This window comes from Amia ocellicauda, chromosome 6, assembly GCF_036373705.1.
Source record: "Amia ocellicauda isolate fAmiCal2 chromosome 6, fAmiCal2.hap1, whole genome shotgun sequence".
NCBI lineage: Eukaryota > Metazoa > Chordata > Actinopteri > Amiiformes > Amiidae > Amia > Amia ocellicauda.
The window spans coordinates 37,876,753-37,895,800 of NC_089855.1; the positions used below are offsets into that span (position 1 = coordinate 37,876,753).

A 19,048-nucleotide genomic window follows, 5' to 3' on the forward strand; every position below is an offset into this window, starting at 1 on the left:
TTGAACATGACAATGAGTTCACTGTACTAAACTGGCCCCCACAGTCACCAGATCTCAACCCAATAGAGCATCTTTGGGATGTGGTGGAACGGGAGCTTCGTGCCCTGGATTTGCATCCCACAAATCTCCATCAACTGCAAGATGCTATCCTATCAATATGGGCCAACATTTCTAAAGAATGCTTTCAGCACCTTGTTGAATCAATGCCACGTAGAATTAAGGCAGTTCTGAAGGCGAAAGGGGGTCAAACACAGTATTAGTATGGTGTTCCTAATAATCCTTATTATATACAGTGTTTCCCCTACCATTATACTGGGGGGGCAGCCTACCCCCTCCAAGTTCCCTGGCCGCCTCCCTTGAACATCACAAGAAAAAAAACAGCCCCCCATGCCTATGCGTATTTCTGGGGGAAACACTATATGTATATATACACCGATCAGCCATAACATTATGACCACCTGCCTAATATTTTGTAGGTCCCCCTTTTGCTGCCAAAACAGCCCTGGCCTGTCGAGGCATGGACTCCACTAGACCTCTGTAGGAGTGCTGAGGTATCTGGCACCAAGACGTTAGCACCAGGTCCTTTAAGTCCTGTAAGTTGCGAGGTGGGGCCTCCATGGATCGGACTTGTTTGTCCAGCACATCCCACAGATGCTCGATTGGATTGAGATCTGGGGAATTTGGAGGCCAAGTCAACACCTTGAACTCATGATTCATCAGACCAGGTCACCTTTTTCCATTGCTCCATGGTGCAGTTCTGATTCTCATCTGCCCATTGTAGGTGCTTTCGGCAGTGGACAGGGGTCAGCATGGGCACCCTGACTGGTCTGCGGCTACGCAGCCCCATACGCAACAAACTGTGATGCACTGTGTGTTCTGACACCTTTCTGTCAGTACCAGCATTAACTTTTTCAGCAGTTTGAGCTACAGAAGCTTGTCTGTTGGATTGGACCACACGGGCCAGCCTTCACTCCCCACGTGCATCAATGAGCCTTGGCCGCCCATGACCCTGTCGCCGGTTCTCCACTTTTCCTTCCTTGGACCAATTTTGATAGGTACTGACCACTGCAGACCGGGAACCACCCCACAAGAGCTGCAGTTTTGGAGATGTGCTGACCCAGTCATCTAGCCATCACAATTTGGCCCTTGTCAAAGTCGATCAGATCCTCACGCTTACCCATTTTTCCTGCTTCTAACACATCAGCTTTGAGGACAAAATGTTCACTTGCTGCCTAATATATCCCACTCACTTACAGATGCCATGATAATAAAATTATCAGTGTTATTCACTTCACAAACTGTCAGTGGTCATAATGTTATGGCTGAACGGTGTATATACAGCTCTGGAAAAAATTAAGAGACCACTGCAAATTTTTCTTAAATCAGCATCTCTACATGTATGGCAGTCTTCCATTCCAGTGTCGGTAGAATTCCAACACAGGGATTCTACTGAATGAGGTACTGATTAGGTGATCACCTGAACCAAATCTTATTTAACAAGGAAGAATATAAAAAACACTGCTGTGGTCATCACTATCCTCTTGCAATTGGACCAGCTGGATGGCAAATACAGTGCTAGTAAGTATTTGGAAATCAAAAAATAACTATTGACCATGCCAAAAGAGTGGAAAGGGAAAGTTTTGAGTGAGGAAAAGTAGGGTTCAGTTCTGGCTTTACTGGCAGAGGGATACATTGAGCGTTGGGTTGCTTCCATCCTTAAAATTTCAAAGATGGAGGTTCATAAGAACAAGGTCAAGCAGCAGACATTGGGGACTCCTAGGGGCAAGGCTGAAGTCGTGCAAAACTAGAAAAAAGCTCTTCATCAATGAGAAGCGAAGAAGAGCCAGGCAGAGGTTTGCATAAGACCATAAGGATTGGACTGTAGAGGACTGGAGTAAGGTCATTTTCTCTGATGAGTCCAATTTTAAGCTTTGCCCAACACCTGGTCGTCTAATGGTTAGATGGAGACCTGGAGAGGCCTACAAGCCACAGTGTCTCGCACCCACTGTGAAATTTGCTCGAGGATCGGTGATGATCTGGGGGTACTTCAGCAAGGATGGAATCAGGCAGATTTGTCTTTGCGAAAGACGTATGAATCAAGCAACATTCAAGGTTGTCCTTCCTCAACTCTGAGGATTGTTTTTTCCAACAGGACAGTGCTCCATGCCACACAGCCAGGTCAATCAAGGTGTGGATGGAGGACCACCAGATCAAGACCCTGTCATGGCCAGCCCAATCTCCAGACCTGAACCCCATTGAATACCTCTGGAATGTGATCAGGAGGAAGATGGATGGTCACAAGCCATCAACAAAGCCGAGCTGCTTGAATTTGTGCACCAGGAGTGGCATAAAGTCACCCAACATCAATGTGATAGACTGGTGTAGAGCATGCCAAGACGCATGAAAGCTGTGATTGAAAATCAGGGTTATTCCACCAAATAATGATTTCTGGACTCTTCCTAAGTTAAAACATTATTATTGTGTTGTTTAAAAATGAATATGAACTTACAGTGGGGGAAAGAAGTATTTGATCCCCTGCTGATTTTGTACGTTTGTCCACTGACAAAGAAATGATCAGTCTATAATTTTAATGGTAGGTGTATTTTAGCAGTGAGAGACAGAATAGCAACAACAAAATCCAGAAAAACGCATTTCAAAAAAGTTATAAATTGATTTGCATGTTAATGAGGGAAATAAGTATTTGACCCCTTCGACTTAGTACTTGATGGCAATACCCTTGTTGGCAATCACAGAGGTCAGACGTTTCTTGTAGTTGGCCACCAGGTTTGCACACATCTCAGGAGGGATTTTGTCCCACTCCTCTTTGCAGATCCTCTCCAAGTCATTAAGGTTTCGAGGCTGACGTTTGGCAACTCGAACCTTAAGCTCCCTCCACAGATTTTCTATGGGATTAAGGTCTGGAGACTGGCTAGGCCACTCCAGGACCTTAATGTGCTTCTTCTTGAGCCACTCCTTTGTTGCCTTGGCTGTGTGTTTTGGGTCATTGTCATGCTGGAATACCCATCCATGACCCATTTTCAATGCCCTGGCTGAGGGAAGGAGGTTCTCACCCAAGATTTGACGGTACATGGCCCCGTCCATCATCCCTTTGATGCGGTGCAGTTGTCCTGTCCCCTTAGCAGAAAAACACCCCCACAGCATAATGTTTCCACCTCCATGTTTGACGATGGGGATGGTGTTCTTGGGGTCATTCCTCCTCCTCCAAACACGGCGAGTTGAGTTGATGCCAAAGAGCTTGATTTTGGTCTTATCTGTCCACAACACTTTCACCCAGTTCTCCTCTGAATCATTCAGATGTTGGCAAACTTCAGATGGGCCTGTACATGTGCTTTCTTGAGCAGGGGGACCTTGCGGGCGCTGCAGGATTTCAGTCCTTCACGGTGTAGTGTGTTACCAATTGTTTTCTTGGTGACTATGGTCCCAGCTGCCTTGAGATCATTAACAAGATCCTCCCGTGTAGTTCTGGGATGATTCCTCACTGTTCTCATGATCATTGAAACTCCACGAGGTGAGATCTTGCATGGAGCCCTAGACCGAGGGAGACTGACAGTTTTTTGTGTTTCTTCCATTTGCGAATAATCGCACCAACTGCTGTCAATTTCTCACCAAGCTGCTTGGCGATGGTCTTGTAGCCCATTCCAGCCTTGTGTAGGTCTGCAATCTTGTCCCTGACCTCCTTGGCCAGCTCTTTGGTCTTGACCATGGTGGAGAGTTTGGAATCTGATTGATTGATTGCTTCTGTGGACAGGTGTCTTTTATACAGGTAACGAGCTGAGATTAGGAGCACTCCCTTTAAGAGAGTGCTCCTAATCTCAGCTCGTTACCTGTATAAAAGACACCTGGGAGCCAGAAATCTTGCTGATTGATAGGGGATCAAATACTTATTTCCCTCATTAACATGCAAATCAATTTATAACTTTTTTGAAATTAGTTTTTCTGGATTTTTTTGCTGTTATTCTGTCTTTCACTGTTAGAATACACCTACCATTAAAATTATAGACTGATCATTTCTTTGTCAGTGGGCAAACGTACAAAATCAGCAGGGGATCAAATACTTTTTTCCCTCACTGTATTTTCTTTGCACTATTACAGATATGACAACACTGCATCTTTTTTGTCATTTGTCAGTTTTCATTTTCTGCAAATAAATGCTATAAATGACAATATTTTTATTTGGAATTTGGGAGAAATGTTGTCAGTAGTTTATAGAACCCAAATGCATACCTATAAATAGTAAAACCAGACAAACTGATAATTTTGCAGTGGTCTCAATTTTTTCCAGAGCTGTATATACACTGTGCAAAGGTCTTAGGCCACCAGAGAAAATTATGTTAAATGCCCTTTATCCGAGCAGGAAGTTTTTATTTGTTTGAAAAAGCAATATATAACAAATATATAACACAAAGAAACATGAATACAATAAAAAGTAATAAAAACATCTTGTGTTTTTAAAACAAGTCTGTATTTTGTGTGGCCTCCCTTAGAATGCAAAACTGAAGCAGTTTGCTTTGGTAGTCTATCGTGAAAGTTTTTCAAGTAGTCCGGTGGTAAAACCTTCGAAGCTTTTTGTTCTTTTCCTTGTCCAAGTGGTAACACACAGCTTCAATTATGTCGAGGTCAGGGCTCTGAGGTGGTGAATCTAATACTGTGAGGTTTCCATCTGCAGACTTCCACTCCAGGTGAGTCTTAATCATGTTTGCAGAGTCATTATCTTGCTGAAAGATTAAGTTTTGCCAAACAGTCGTTTTCCTGAGGGTACTTCATGATGTATTATATATCTGTTTATATTCCTCAGTATACATAATTCCATCGATTTTAACCACATCCCCTACACCATTGGCTGAAATGCACCCCCAGACCTTGACAGAGCCACCACCATGCTTCACAGAAGGCTGCAAACAAGTATCAGTGTACTTCTCGCCAACTCTTCTTCTGAAATACTGGCATCTTTTTGAACCAAAAGTTTCAAATTTGGACTCTTCGCTCCATAAGACTTTCTGCCACTGGTTGTCGCTCCAGCCATGTGGTCTTCTGTGTGCTGCAATTTCTTCTGCTTGTTGCCTTTCTGCAAGAATGTTTTTTTAGCTGAAACACACCCAGAGAATAAAATTAACACCCGCCACCTGCCAAATGCGGGTAGATTTAGCCCGTGGTGGGTAAATCTGTCAATCTTACTAGCCACTTTGGCGGGTAGCCAACAAGTGTATGGGAACTCAGCTTTTAGTTTCTGATAGAGTATTTGTCGGTATATTTCAAAATACAAATTAGGCTACTTTGTTGACGTTGTAATGTTGGTATGTTAGTTGATTTGGCAAACCGCAATATCATGTTTTTTTTTTTTTGGGACAGTTTTCGGTCCAGGAGGACATATTTCATGAAGAGCAATATAACGTGGTTAAGGATGTGGAAAAAAATGACTTTTAATTACTTTTCATAGTCATAATTACTGACTTTTTAATGACCTGGATCAAAGTGTTTCAGAATTATAATATGACAGAAAAGGAAAGAGGACCGCAACAAACACATTAATACATACACAGCCATTTATTTTGTATTTGCTGTAACTTGAACGCACAGTTGTCTGAACGCAGATGGGCAGTCTGTGTGGAGTGTGGTTTGGAAATGTGAAAAAGTCAATCGTTTAGTCAAGTAGATTGTATAAATTAGCTAGATAGATAGGTCTTATACATTTTTGTATTTCACTGTTATGACCGGAAAACATTGCCACAAGGATGCTAATGTAAGGCATTTTCATTGCAGCTCACATTGCTAAACTGGCAATTGAATGAAAATGTATAAAAAATAAAAACATATTGGTTGGGCAAATACAGCTGTGATTGCAAAATATTCCTTTATAAAACAAATAATCACAACCTTATAGTTGTGACAACCTTTGTGACAATAAACAATAATACAAGAGTCTGACACGACATGCGTGAGAGTTGCCATTTCCATATGGCTTCTAATAATGTATTTTTACATAGATATTTATTTAACAAAGTTGTTTTGTTAGATAAGTATTCATCAATTGCATCAATTACAAAGTATTAATTTATGGGGAAACGATCTGCGATAGAGACAGATTTTCTGCTGAAGAGAAACGTGTGGTTTGTTAACATCGCGTCTTTGCTGGCTTGCATGGTATTGACCAATGGAAAGGACATTACTGTCTGTCATCAGTCCTAGAGATTATATATTTTTTACCCAACCACACACCATAACTCTTACTCTATGAATATCTAGCAAATCCGAGTAAATCCTTTTTTTTTCTCAAATCTTTTTATTCAGTTTTTCCATATATGTCCCAAAACAAAATAACAACAATAATCATTCATTTTTTTTAACAAAACAACAGACAAATAGCACAAACATAAAACAATGATCAATGACAGAGGGACTGATTAGAGATTATCCTCATGGAATGCCACAGTACGCAATGCAGCACTTAAGATAAATAAACAAATAATTATACACTCCACAGTCAATCCCACAAATGTTAATAATAGCACACAAAAAAAAAAAACACCATACAGAGCCACAGGACGGGTCTGGACTGAGAACACATTTAGTCCTCTGAGAGGCACTGGGGACTGAGTTGCTCAACATAGGACAAGAAAGGGTGCCATGTAGTATAGAATGTTATCTTTCAAGTCGGAAGCATTGCCCAAGGGGGAGGGGTTTCTGCGCATTTCGAGAACCCAATCGAAACGTCACTCTATCAAAGCTGCCATTGGCCCTTGTGCTCGTCACTCAGAACAGGTCCCTTCCCACTACCTGTTCTATAAAACGTGATGTCAGTGCAGGTTCGTCCTCTTTTGCCTCTTTGCTGGACTCAGGAACGTAAGCTCTCTGTGTCTGTATGTAATAAACATTCAAACTGCGTATTTCGGCTGGCTGGCTCCGTCTCTCCCTGAGCCCCTCTGTCTCCTCCTTCAGGATGGTAGTGCTGGGGACAGCCACGCCTCCTGCGCCGGCGTCCCCACCTACTCCCGCTGCTGCGCCGGCTGTCGCTCCCGCACCTGCCACGGCAGCTGCCCCCCCCGCGACAGCCGCGCCGCTCCTGCCTGATGTGCCCGCGGTGCGCGCCGCCATGCAAACAACAAGGAAGAGCGGTGGAGCGATGCCCCCGGGCTCCCTCCCCATGCAACCTGGCCTGCCCCAACAGGCAGTGTTGCGTCACGGAGACGCTGCTCCGTAGGGCATATGAGGCTGGAGCCCAAGCGGCTCGCCTCCAAAATACGGAAAGCCAGCTGGTGGAGCCCTCGGAGCAACATGGCGCATCACCCACCCCGCCTCCTATCTCGGAGATAGCAGCGGCGGCGGATCAGCTGGTCACGGTGATGCGCCAGGGGGCAAGTGCGACAGGGCTATCCTTGGTAGCCATTGTGACGGCGCGCCGCCAGCTTTGGCTGTCCCAGGCATTGCGGGTCCCTGAGGCGGACAGAACTTGCCTCATGGACGCCCCTATCTCACCAGGCTTTACTTTTTGGCCCCTCTGTGGAGGAGATGCTATCGCGCACTTTTCAGGAGAGGGAGCAGTCCCTGCAGCTGGCCTGAATGTACCCAGTGGCACCTCAGGTTCAGCAATGCAGGCCGGACCACAGTCCAGGTCACAGCCCCGCCCACCTGCCGATCTCCGCCAGTGCCTCACTGGCAGGCAGGAACCCCCCCAGGCTCGCGGCCCACGGCAGCTCGTGGTAGGAGGGCACCCGGCCCGACCCCACCTCCTCCACCACCCGAGCCCCGCCCCTGAGGTGTTCCAGCAGCCTCTGGCCCACGCTTACACCCCCCAGCAACTCTCCAATTGGCAACTGTGCACCCAAGACACTTGAGTGCTCCAAATTATATCAGTTGGCTACTCCCTGCAATTCCAGGGCATGGTGTGTACCCGTTGCAGTGTGCCCCGCCGGGGCAGCATTAGGGATTTTATTCCCCATACTTCCTTGTGCCCTAGAATGATGGCGGTTTCCGCCCCATCTTGGATCTGAGGCACCTGAACCACCACCTCAAGATGCTGCGCTTCAAGATGCTCAACCTGCGCACCATGTCCCAGGCCATCAAGCCCGGCGACTGGTTCACCACAGTGGATCTGAAAGATGCTTACTCCCGCAGGTGCACAGGAAGTTTCTCTGCTTTGCCTTCAAGGGCTAAGCGTTCGAGTTTGCTGTTCTCCCCTCCGGCCTGTTGCTAGCGCCACACACTTTTTCCAAGTGCATGGACGTCGTGCTAGCCCCCTTGCGTTGCCAGGGGGTCCGCGTCCTCAATTATCTAGACGACTGGCTGGTTTGTTCTCACATTCGAGGGAGCAGGTTCGGATATACATGGACCTGATTTTAGCCCGCCTCTCCGAATTGGGCCTTCAGGTAAATCGAGAGAAGAGCCGCCTGATGCCAACTCAGCAGGCCCGGTTCCTCGGACTGCGCCTCGATTCGCCACGCTGGTGCCAGAGAGAGTTGCCTCAATACACACGTGTCTCTCCCTCTTCCGACTGAGAGCTCATGTCAGGGTGTCCCTTTGCTAGAGGCTGCTGGGCCTCCTAGCGGCTGCATCACAGACCCTCCTCCAGTTGAGGCCGTTGCAGTGGTGGTTCAGGTCTCTCAGGATGCACCCTCACCGCAATCGAGCACACCGAGTCACAGTCACTCCGGTGTGCTGGAAGGCGCTCCGTTGGTGGCGGAGCCCCCACAATTTGATCCTCGGTGTGCCCCTGGGGCCAGTTTACCACCGAGCAGTCATTATGACAGACGCCTCCAAGCAGGGTTGAGGAGCAAAAGTCCCAAAGTCCCAAAGTCGCTCTGCCTTCATTTTAACAGTCAGGGCTTTTATACACAAAAATCAAAGAGCTGGTTATAATCAGAAAGTCATTACTATGTTATCTTAAAAGTTAGCTAAGCAGAATATATATCATTATAGGACAGAGTTCATAGATCAACACATGGATTAGGGAGCAGGCACTTAAATCATACTGTTTGACATTGTCTCCAAGATTCTCATCGTAAATAACAAACAGAAATCAAGCTACCTTCTGGCCTGACCTTCTAGCTTGACCTTATCTTTCTTAAGTATACAAGAGAGATAAACAGGTATTAGAGAAAGAATTTCTAACTTTCGTTCCACACAGTACTCCTTGGACTGTCTCATTTCCTGCCAGTCCTGCGGGACAGATGTGTGCTGGTCCGGACGGACAACACAGCGGTTGCCTATATCAACAGGCAAGGAGGTCTCCGTCTCCGTCTGCTTCTGTGGGCGCAGCCACGGTTCCGCTGCATCAGAGCAGTTCACCTCCCAGGCCTATCCAACAAGGTGGCAGACCTCCTCTCTCGGGGAGGCCCCCCTGTCTCAGAATGGCACCTCCACCCGCTTGTGGTACAACGACTGTGGAGCCGGTTCGGCAGGTCGGACGTGGATCTCTTTGCCTCGGCAGAGTCCACACACTGCCCACTATGGTTCTCTGTCTGAGACCACTCAGGAACCCTAGGGATCGACGCGCTAGCCCACACATGGCCGCGCTGTCTCCTTTACGCGTTCCCACCGTTCCCCCTTCTCCCGGTGGTCCTGGAGAAGGTCAGGAGGGAACGAGCGACAGTCCTGCTGATAGCCCCACGGTGTCTCGCAGATTCTGGTTTGCGAACCTGATCGCCCTCCTCCAAGGAGAGCCTTGGCAGCTCCAAGTGGGAGCGGACTTGTTGTCCCAGGTGCAGGGCACGCTTTGGTACCCCAATCCAGGCCTCTTCCAGCTTTGGGCCTGGCCCCTGAGCGGGAGCGATTGATTGCTTGGGGTCTGTCAGACACGGTAGTGGCCACTATTCAGTCGGTGAGAGTTCCCTCTACGAGGTCGCAGTATTCCTACCGCTAGCGGACGTTTAGCACCTGGTGCCAAGGCGGCGGTCAAGACCCAATTAATTGCCCCATCGGGGTCATAATGCAAATTCTACAAGAGCTGTTGGACCAGGGCAAGTCCCTGTCCACGCTCAAAGTGTATCTGGCAGTCATCTCCACGTCATGTTCGGATTGATGGCGAGCCTCCTGGGTCTCATTTTCTGTCTGTGCAGTTTCTAAAGGGAGCTCGACGGCTACGGCCTCCTCGAACCCTTTCACTGCCCGCATGGCGCCTTGATGTAGTGCTGGACGCACTTTCCCAAGCCCCATTTGAGCCACTGAACTCAGCTGAGCTGAAGCTGGTGTCACTTAAGACTGCATTTTTGCTGGCAATCACCTCTGCACAACGCGTGAGCGAGTTACACGCCCTGTTCGTACACCCATCGTGTCTGTTTTGCGGGATTGAATAAAATAAGGTGTCTGGCTAACAATATGGTAAAGGCTAAACTATCCAATTGGAGTCTGTTCAAAGGGGTGTTTTCAGACACTACTCCTAAAAGTGCTAATAGAGAGGCAATGGGTAGTTCAAATATTTTAGAGGGAGTGTCAAAAATTCTGTTCCAAAAAGGGGCAAGTTTGGGGCAAGACCAGAATAAATGAAAAAGTGAAGCCGGATCTTGTTTACATCTAATACAGGTGGGATCAACTTCTGGGTAAATTTTTGAAAGTTAAACCCTGGACCAATGTAAGCGATGTACAATTTCAAATTGCATTAGCCCATGTCTGGCACAAATTGAAGAAGAGTGTACCCTCCTCAGTATGGAATCCCAAACATCCCCCTGTAACTCTACACAAAGGTCATGCTCCCAGAGATTGTTAATAGAGGAGAGAGAAGGGGGTGACAGGAAAGAAATAATAGAATATATTCTAGATATAGCACCCTTGGGTTCAGAGTATAAGTCTAATATGGAATCAACAGCAGATTTAGGAGGTATACATGGAAATTGTGGCGTTCTTGGTCTGGACAAAACTCCGTACCTGTAAGTATCGAAAAAAAATATTTTGGGGAAGGCCAAATTTTTGACAAAGCTGTGTAAAAGAGGCAAATTTATTATTAATGTATAACTGATTCATATACTTAAGACCACTAGTGTGCCAATTATGGAAGGCTCCATCCCCCAGAGAAGGAGGATAAAGGTAGTTACCATATAATGGTGCATGCACAGATAGTGACTTTAGACCAAAAGACTTTCTGAACTGAATCCAAATCCTAAGACACTGTCTAATAAGAGGGTTGGTGCTGAGCTTAGCGAAAGAAAGTGGGAAGGAGGAGCACAACAGAGCTGATAAAGAAACTGGTTTACAGGAAGCGGCTTCCATGAGAATCCAAGCTGGATTGTCATGCCTAAAATGGGATTGCATCCAATAAAGCAAATTTCAGAAATTAGCGTCCCAATAATAGAATTGAAAATTAGGTAATGCTAAGCCTCCTGAAGCCTTAGATCTCTGAAGATGGGTATTACCAATGCGAGGGATTTTTTTGTTCCAAATAAATGACAAAATACTTTGATCTAATAAATAAAAGAAAGATTTGGGAATAAAAATTGGAATGCACTGGAAAATATACAAAAACTTTGGAAGTATATTCATTTTGACAGTATTTATCCACCCAGTAAGTGAAAGGAAAAGTGAAGACCAACGTGCAAAATCTTGTTTCATGCTATCTGTTAAGGGGGTGAAATTAGTTTTAAAAAGATCTTTGTAATTACGAGTTACTATGATACCCAAATAAGTAAACTTCACTCTTGTGAAGATTTAGTTTGTAACCCGAGATTTTCCCAAATTGTTCTAAAACAGAAAGGGCTTGGGGCAGGGATGAGGCAGGGTCAGAAATGAAGAGGAGTAAATCATCTGCGTAAAAGGAAACTTTCTGCTCCCACCCCTCTCGAACCACACCCGAAATGGCCCGATCTCCACGCAATGCAACAGAAAGTGGTTCAATAGCAAGTGCAAATAACGGGGGAAAGAGAACAACCCTGTCTTGTACCGCGCTGAAGTGAAAAATAGTTAGAGGTAAAATTATTAGTACATACTGAAGCAACAGGGGAGGAATATAAAACTTTTATCCATGAAATAAAATTAGGACCAAACTCAAATTTCTGAAGCGTTTTAAAGAGGTAATCCCACTCAACACGGTCGAATGCTTTATCTGCATCTAATGAAACCAGTATTTCAGGTATAGGAGAAGGGTGGGAGTATATAATATTAAAAAGGCGTCGGAGGTTAAAAAAAGAGTGTCTGTTCTTTATAAATCCAGTTTGGTCTGCAGATATTATATGAGGGAGCAAGCCTTCAAGGCGGCATACTAGCAATTTGGCAAGAATTTTATAGTCAGCATTTAAAAGAGATATAAGGTGGTATGAGGTACACTCCAAAGGATCTTTATTTTTTTTGAGAAGCAGAGAGATTGAGGCCTGATGCAGTGTTGGAGGTAAAGCTAACGAGGTTTGATGATTCTGAAAACATAGAGCTTAGTACAGGAGAGAGCAAGTTAGAAAATTCAATGGGGAGCCCATCTGGGCCAGGAGATTTACCACTTTTCAATGAAGAAATTACAAGTGTAATCTCATCTAATGAAAAGGTTTCATCCAGGTGATCTTTGGACAACTGGTCAAGAGTTGGGAATTCAACATTTTCAAAAAATGTGTCAATTAACGAGGGATCCAATGGAGATTCAGAAGTATAAAGTGATGAATAAAAGTTTAGGAATTGATCATTAATCTCCTTATGATCAACAGTAATTATGCCTGATGATAGTTGAATTTGGGGGATAAGGCGAGAGGCCTCTGACTTACGAATCTGATGGGGAAGGAGTCTACTGGCCTTGTCTCCATGTTCATAGACTGTATATCGAGCTTTAAGCAATAATTTTTCCGCTCTTTTTGTGGAAAGAAGGTCAAATTCAGTCTGTAGTGATAAACGCTGTTTGTAAAGAACTGGGGATGGGGAATTAACATATTGCTGGTCCAATTTTGAGATAAGCTCTGTTAGTTCACATAGCCGTTTAGAGCGGTTTCTGTTTACTTTAGCTGTAATAATCTGTCCACATATGTAAGCTTTTAGGGTTTCCCAAAGAGTGGAATGAGAGATCCCTGGTGTGGTATTAGTGTTTAAAAAAATGTTATTTCAGAAGTAATCAACTTAATAAAATCTTGATTGGACAGTAAAAGTGGGTCAAGTCGCCATTGACTGTGGACAGAAGACTGTTGAGGAGCATTGAGTTCCAAAACTAGAGTGGTCAGAAATAACAATGCCATGGTAAGTACAATCCTGAACTAAAGGCAGGACTGTTTTGTCTATAAAAAAATAATCTATGCATGAGTAGGTCTTATGAACATGGGAAAAGAAAGAATATTGACGGGACGTAGGGTTAAAAAAACGCCATGGGTCGCATATTGTGTATTTCTCAAGGAAAGATTTAATAAGAGCAGCACATTTGGAAGGTCCTACAGTTTTTGAAGAAGAGCGATCCAAAGAGGGAGATAAAGTGCAATTAAAGTCTCCACCTAAAATGAGGTAATGCGAATTCAAATCAGGTAACAAAGCTAAAAAGTTTGAAATAAACTGAGTGTCATCCCAGTTAGGGGCATATACACATGCCAAGACCAGTGGTGTATTAAACAGGGTGCCTGTAACAATGATATAACGCCCTTTAGGATCGGCTACTACGTGGGAAGCACTAAAAGGAGTAAACTTGTGAATAAGGATTGCAGCACCTCTGGATTTGGTTTGAGAATTAGAATGAAAAGATTGACCAACCCAATCCCTACGAATTCTAAAATGGTCTGTTGATCTGAGATGGGTTTCTTGAAGAAAAGCAATACTTACTTTTAAATTCTGAAGATGGGACAACACCTTCTTACATTTGATTGGATGATTGAGCCCCTTGACATTCCAGCTAATATAATTTATTTTACAACCCCCTTAGATTTACCATTTTGCGTCCCTAACATTTATGATTGGAAACAAAAATTAAAAATGTATGGAAAAGAGGTGAAAACTGCAAGATGTGTAGAAGACCCACAATGTCAGATAAAATTGTAATATCCCGATCCCCCCTGAAAGCCCACAACGGTGAATAACACAACAAAAAGAGAGAAAGAAAAACAAAAATAAACATGAAGAAGAGAAGCTCAGCTCTCTACATCCCACACCCCACCCCAAAACACCTCCCCAAACGAGATGCAAGCTTAAACTCAGAACACGCACACCGCGTACCTCGTGCATTCTCTGAGATGTGCCCACAGCCCCGCAATTATCACTGAAATTATATATATGTATACATATACATACACAATCAAAGGCAGAACAGCCCTAAAAACATATCTATTGACATAGACAATACATATAAACAATGCCAATACCAGTATTATATGAAATTAAATAGTGGTGACAGTAATGATATTATTAATAATAATAGTAATAGTAATGACAACAATATCACCATTGCTTTCACCTGTAGTAAACTTAAATACTAGGAAATACAGTACTAACACTAGCAATAACAGCTAAATAGCAGTAAAACAAGTAACAAGAAAAGAAAAAGGAAAAAGGAAAGAAACGCAAAAGTTCTGTACTCAAAAGTACTTTGAATATGCTTGAACTCCTATGCCTGACCGAAGGCAAGGAGACATCAGAATATCTATTCACCAGTAACTGTAAACAGGATAAAGGAAAAGTGGTTATATGACCAATGCACCGTATGATTGACAAACCAAAGCATTCAATTAGTATTCCCTTGTATTTTTTGTCGAAGACATATGACGCAGAATTTAACAAAAGACACACTCAACGCGCACTCTAGTCCTAGGGAAAGGAAAACAGAAAAATAAAGAAACAAATAACTCTGATGTCTATGCAGTATACAGGACAAAGGTCCTAATAAAACATATTATGATGTCATACTTAATCACATATATCCATTACTTACAGTACCATAAAGATATGTTGCAGGTCCAGAAACAACACCAGTCAAGTAGCTTGGGTGGCAATGATGTTTTGATTCACAAAAGATATTGCAGCCTCAGGATCGGTGAAAAAACACTCGGATCCATTGTGGGTCAGTCTGAGTCGGGCTGGAAAGAGCAGACCATATTTCACTTCAGGGTAGTCTAGCAAAAGACGCTTCACCTTCGCAAATGCAGCTCGCCGTTTAGCAACCGATGGCACATAATCGGGAAAGATGAGGATCCTCTGACCGTGGAACAGCAAGGGGTTGATTCCTCTAGCTCGGCAGAGAATCTCTTCACGGACGTGGTAGTAGTGCACTCTTAAAATGAAGGGTCGGAGATTTTCGCCCCGCTTTGGTCTTGGCTGGAGAGATCGGTGGGCTCGATCAAGGAGTGTTTTTTCCTCCATTGAAAGGATGTCCTTAAGCATTTGAGCTATAAACTCAGTCAGTCTGGGCCCCTCTAAGCCCTCTCCGATTCCAATAATCCTGAGGTTGTTCATTAGTAGAGAGCGGTGCGGCTTGGCCTTCCTTAGACGGGTCTCTCTTTCCTCTTGTACTGGGCTTTTTAATAATGTAAACAGACTTCGGGTGAGTCAGTAAATATAACGGCACTGAAATGAGTTTTTCAAAGTAAAGGAATACTAAAAAAAACTTTTCTAACCCTTGAAGCATTTGCGGGAGCTTACAGAGAACGTATCTTACTCGCTCATTGCTCAAGAGCACCACTCTCAGTAAATCCTTTTAATGACATGCAGAAACCCAGAGAAGGGAGTAGCACTTAAGAGGAAGAGGAGTATGAAGAGCAATAATGTGTCACCATATAACACCCCTTCTCATGTGTTTATACAGATCCCCATTAGCTGCCATGTTATTGCATATGTGATTGATTAATTTGAAAACGATGCTCCAGCACACTGTCTCTACTAGCAAGTGTTATTTAAGCAATATCACACGAGCAAGAGTGCGATATGGCCCTACATCAGCACTGCTGTGATTCGGTCGCAGGCACGAGGCCATAGGCCGAGTGCCGTAGGTAAGTCCTCTATGTCCTTTAAGTCCTCTAGGAAGTAACCTTTAAGTAATGTTCATCAGATGCAGTCAGCTTTTTGGGTCTTCCACTGTGTTTTCACTCTTCAACTTTTCTTCCAGTTTCTTCAAATTCCTTTATGGCAGCTTGACAATTCGGTTGGGCGGGCTATTGCTCACTGAGATTTGCCTTGTTGATACAAAACTATGTTTTTATGGCTGTCAAACTGTGTTAGCTTAGCCATTTCCAAACGAATTGATATCTTGTGAGATGGCTAGATGAAGACAAATTTGGTTCCCAAACCTCTCCTTGAGGCACCCCAACCTTTTCCATGTATTTGTTAAATTCCACCACTAGCACACCTGGATAAGCTAATAAATACCTTATTAAGTTGAAGCAGGTGTGGTGGTGGAATTAAACAAATACATGGAAATGTGGGAACCAAACCTGTGTTCGTCTAGCAATCTCACAAGATATCAATTACCTTTAGGAAAACACAAGAAAAGTGGAGAACAGTCACAACTGAAAAAATTAAATAAAAAAAATGCTAAAAATATATATTCAGTGATTTCACATTACTCTATTACTCTGTAATCTCCCATAGTTGTTCAATTGGTTTGAGATCTGGTGACTGCGAAAGCCACAGCATATGATTCACATTTCATCAAATCATTCAGTGACCCCTTAGTGCCCTGTGGATGGGGGTATTGTCATCCTGGAAGAGACCACTCCCATCAGGATAGAAATGTTTCACCATAGGATTAAGGTGATCACTCAGAATAACTTTGTAATGATTTGCAGTGAAAGTTCCCTCTACTGGTACAAGTGGACCCAAACCATGCAAGTAAATGCCCCCCCCCCCCAGCATAACAAACCTTCCGGACCCCCTCGCTGTAGGGTTCAAGCAGTTAGGCCTGTACCATTCTCTTGTTGTATGCCACACATGCACTCGGCCATAGAGCATGATAGGATGTTAATTGCTTACTTGCATCATGCAGTACACCTGTTTGGAGGCATCTGCATTCATTATGTTCCTCCACTCATTTATTCAGGTTTTTCCTTAAATTTGTCACCCATCTGTGTATGTGTATATATATGTGAACTTTCACACTGCAAGCACAGCTTCCAGGGCAGAACACAGTGGAGACAGACAAAAGGGCCAAGGAAACACATCTTTTCAATGATAAATGCTGAGGAGGTTTACACAAAAATAAAAATAAATAAAACCACTGGTCCACCTCACAAAACAGTGGGGGAAAAATAAATAAATACAAACACAAATCTGAAGCCCTGGGGGGTATTCCAGAAAGCGGGATTAGCAAGTAATCGAGATCTGTTGAGCCAGAATTTGAGGAAATCCTGAATTTGCTGTTCTACAAACCGAGATCAAAGTAATTCTATATCGGTAACTATGACAACACACCCTCTGAAGCTAACCTGCTATCTGGCTGGTAAACTTGAGCTAAGCCTGACCAATCACATATAAACATGGGTTGTCAACCAATCAGTCCCTTGACGTCATGGCCTGTCCGTTTGAAGAAAATCCAATTGGCATAGGTGCGCGCCGTGAAAGAATTGTTAAACCTCGAATAGATGTCCTGTCTCATTCAGAGCTATATCTTTATGAGCGTTATTGTTTTTCTGCACAGTCAATCATTTATCTCAGCAATCTACACATTTCCAACGTCACACAAGGCGGATTTGCACTCACGCCGATACAGACACTGTGCATTGCCCTTAGATTTTTTGCCAATGGAAGCTTTCTGTACAATATAGGTGATGCAAAACACATCAGAAAAGCCACGGTATGCAGGGCCATTAGAAGAGTGTGTGTTGCATTAAAGCATTTTTTGCACATTTTTGTTACATTCCGTGGCCACAAATCCCCGGATGCCATTAGAGAGGAGTTCTACAGAATTGCAGGTATTGTACAGTTGCCTATGATCCATGTAGGGGGCCACAAATTTCCACAGACAATTTTGTCAGTCTGAAATTGTGTATGCATAAATTATGAAACTCAATGCATTCCTCAGGATTTCCAAACGTGATTGGGTGCATTGATGGAACCCATCTTCCCATCAAAGCTCCCCCTGGACCCAATGAGGCTGATTTTGTGAATAGGAAATCCTTTCACAGCATTAATGTGGAGGTACCAATTGAGTCCTTTGTATGTTAACCCTGTCAAAATTACACCTTAATTTCAAAATGTCATTTCACTCACAGCTTTTTCCTCCTCTGGTTAGATCATTTGTGATGCACAGCAGCTGATCACAAATGTGGAAGCCAAGTGGCTGGGTCTATGCATGATTCGTGCATTTTCCGAGAGTGCACATTGTACCAGAGATTTCAGCAAGGTATATCTTGATAGTGACACATTGCTAATTTGAAACCAAGCAGTAGGTTTTCAATCCTACTTCTTGGACTGATATATGCAAAGTATTCTGCAACAGAATCAACCATATAGGCAGAGAACAGTAAAATGTATACAAATTGTGCAACCTATGGTAATTGTGTTCTGTGACAATATAGGGCACTTTAATGGATATCTGCTTGGGGATAGGGGGTACCCCTGCCTGCCCTTTCCAATGACCCCATATCCTGACCCTGCTCCTGGAACCCAGATGCTCTTCAACACAGCCCATGCCAAGAGCCAGGGTGGAGATGACACTGGGCATGATGTGTGGTCCTCCATAACATTGCAGTAATAAGGAGAGAGAGTGCCCCCCTATTGCTCCATTGGCTATTGATGATGACCCCACTGGCCACATCCAGGACCACATACATGGTAGGGCTGTGCGAGGCACTATTGCCAACAATCATTTTCAAGTGTAACCTTAATGTAAAAGATTCTGTTAATTTCACCCCCCCAACAAATAAGTCTGTGCTGCATGATGCTTTGTGACAAAGACAACTTGAGACTGTGAAGAAGGCACTTTTATTTGTTGTTGATTTGCTGAAAAAAAAAAAAAAAGGCATTATCAACTGGATGTCCTTTCACATTATTTCATACCATTGTAGAACAAGGTTCAGTGTTCCCACCTTTAACTGGTGCTCCAGTAAAGTGATCTCCAACTCTTCTTTCGCTCCTTCAATTTGATATGCTCCATCTGGAGTTTCGATTTTTCAATTTCCACTTCCAGATGGCGCTTGTATACCTCTTTGACATCCAC

The 19,048-nt window shown here is 43.9% G+C and overlaps 1 pseudogene; it reads left to right on the top strand.

Moving 5' to 3' along the window:
- Window positions 1–16,754: 16,754 nt before the first annotated feature.
- Window positions 16,755–19,045, top strand: LOC136751450 (putative nuclease HARBI1; annotated as a pseudogene).
- The last annotated feature ends 3 nt before the right edge of the window (window positions 19,046–19,048 follow it).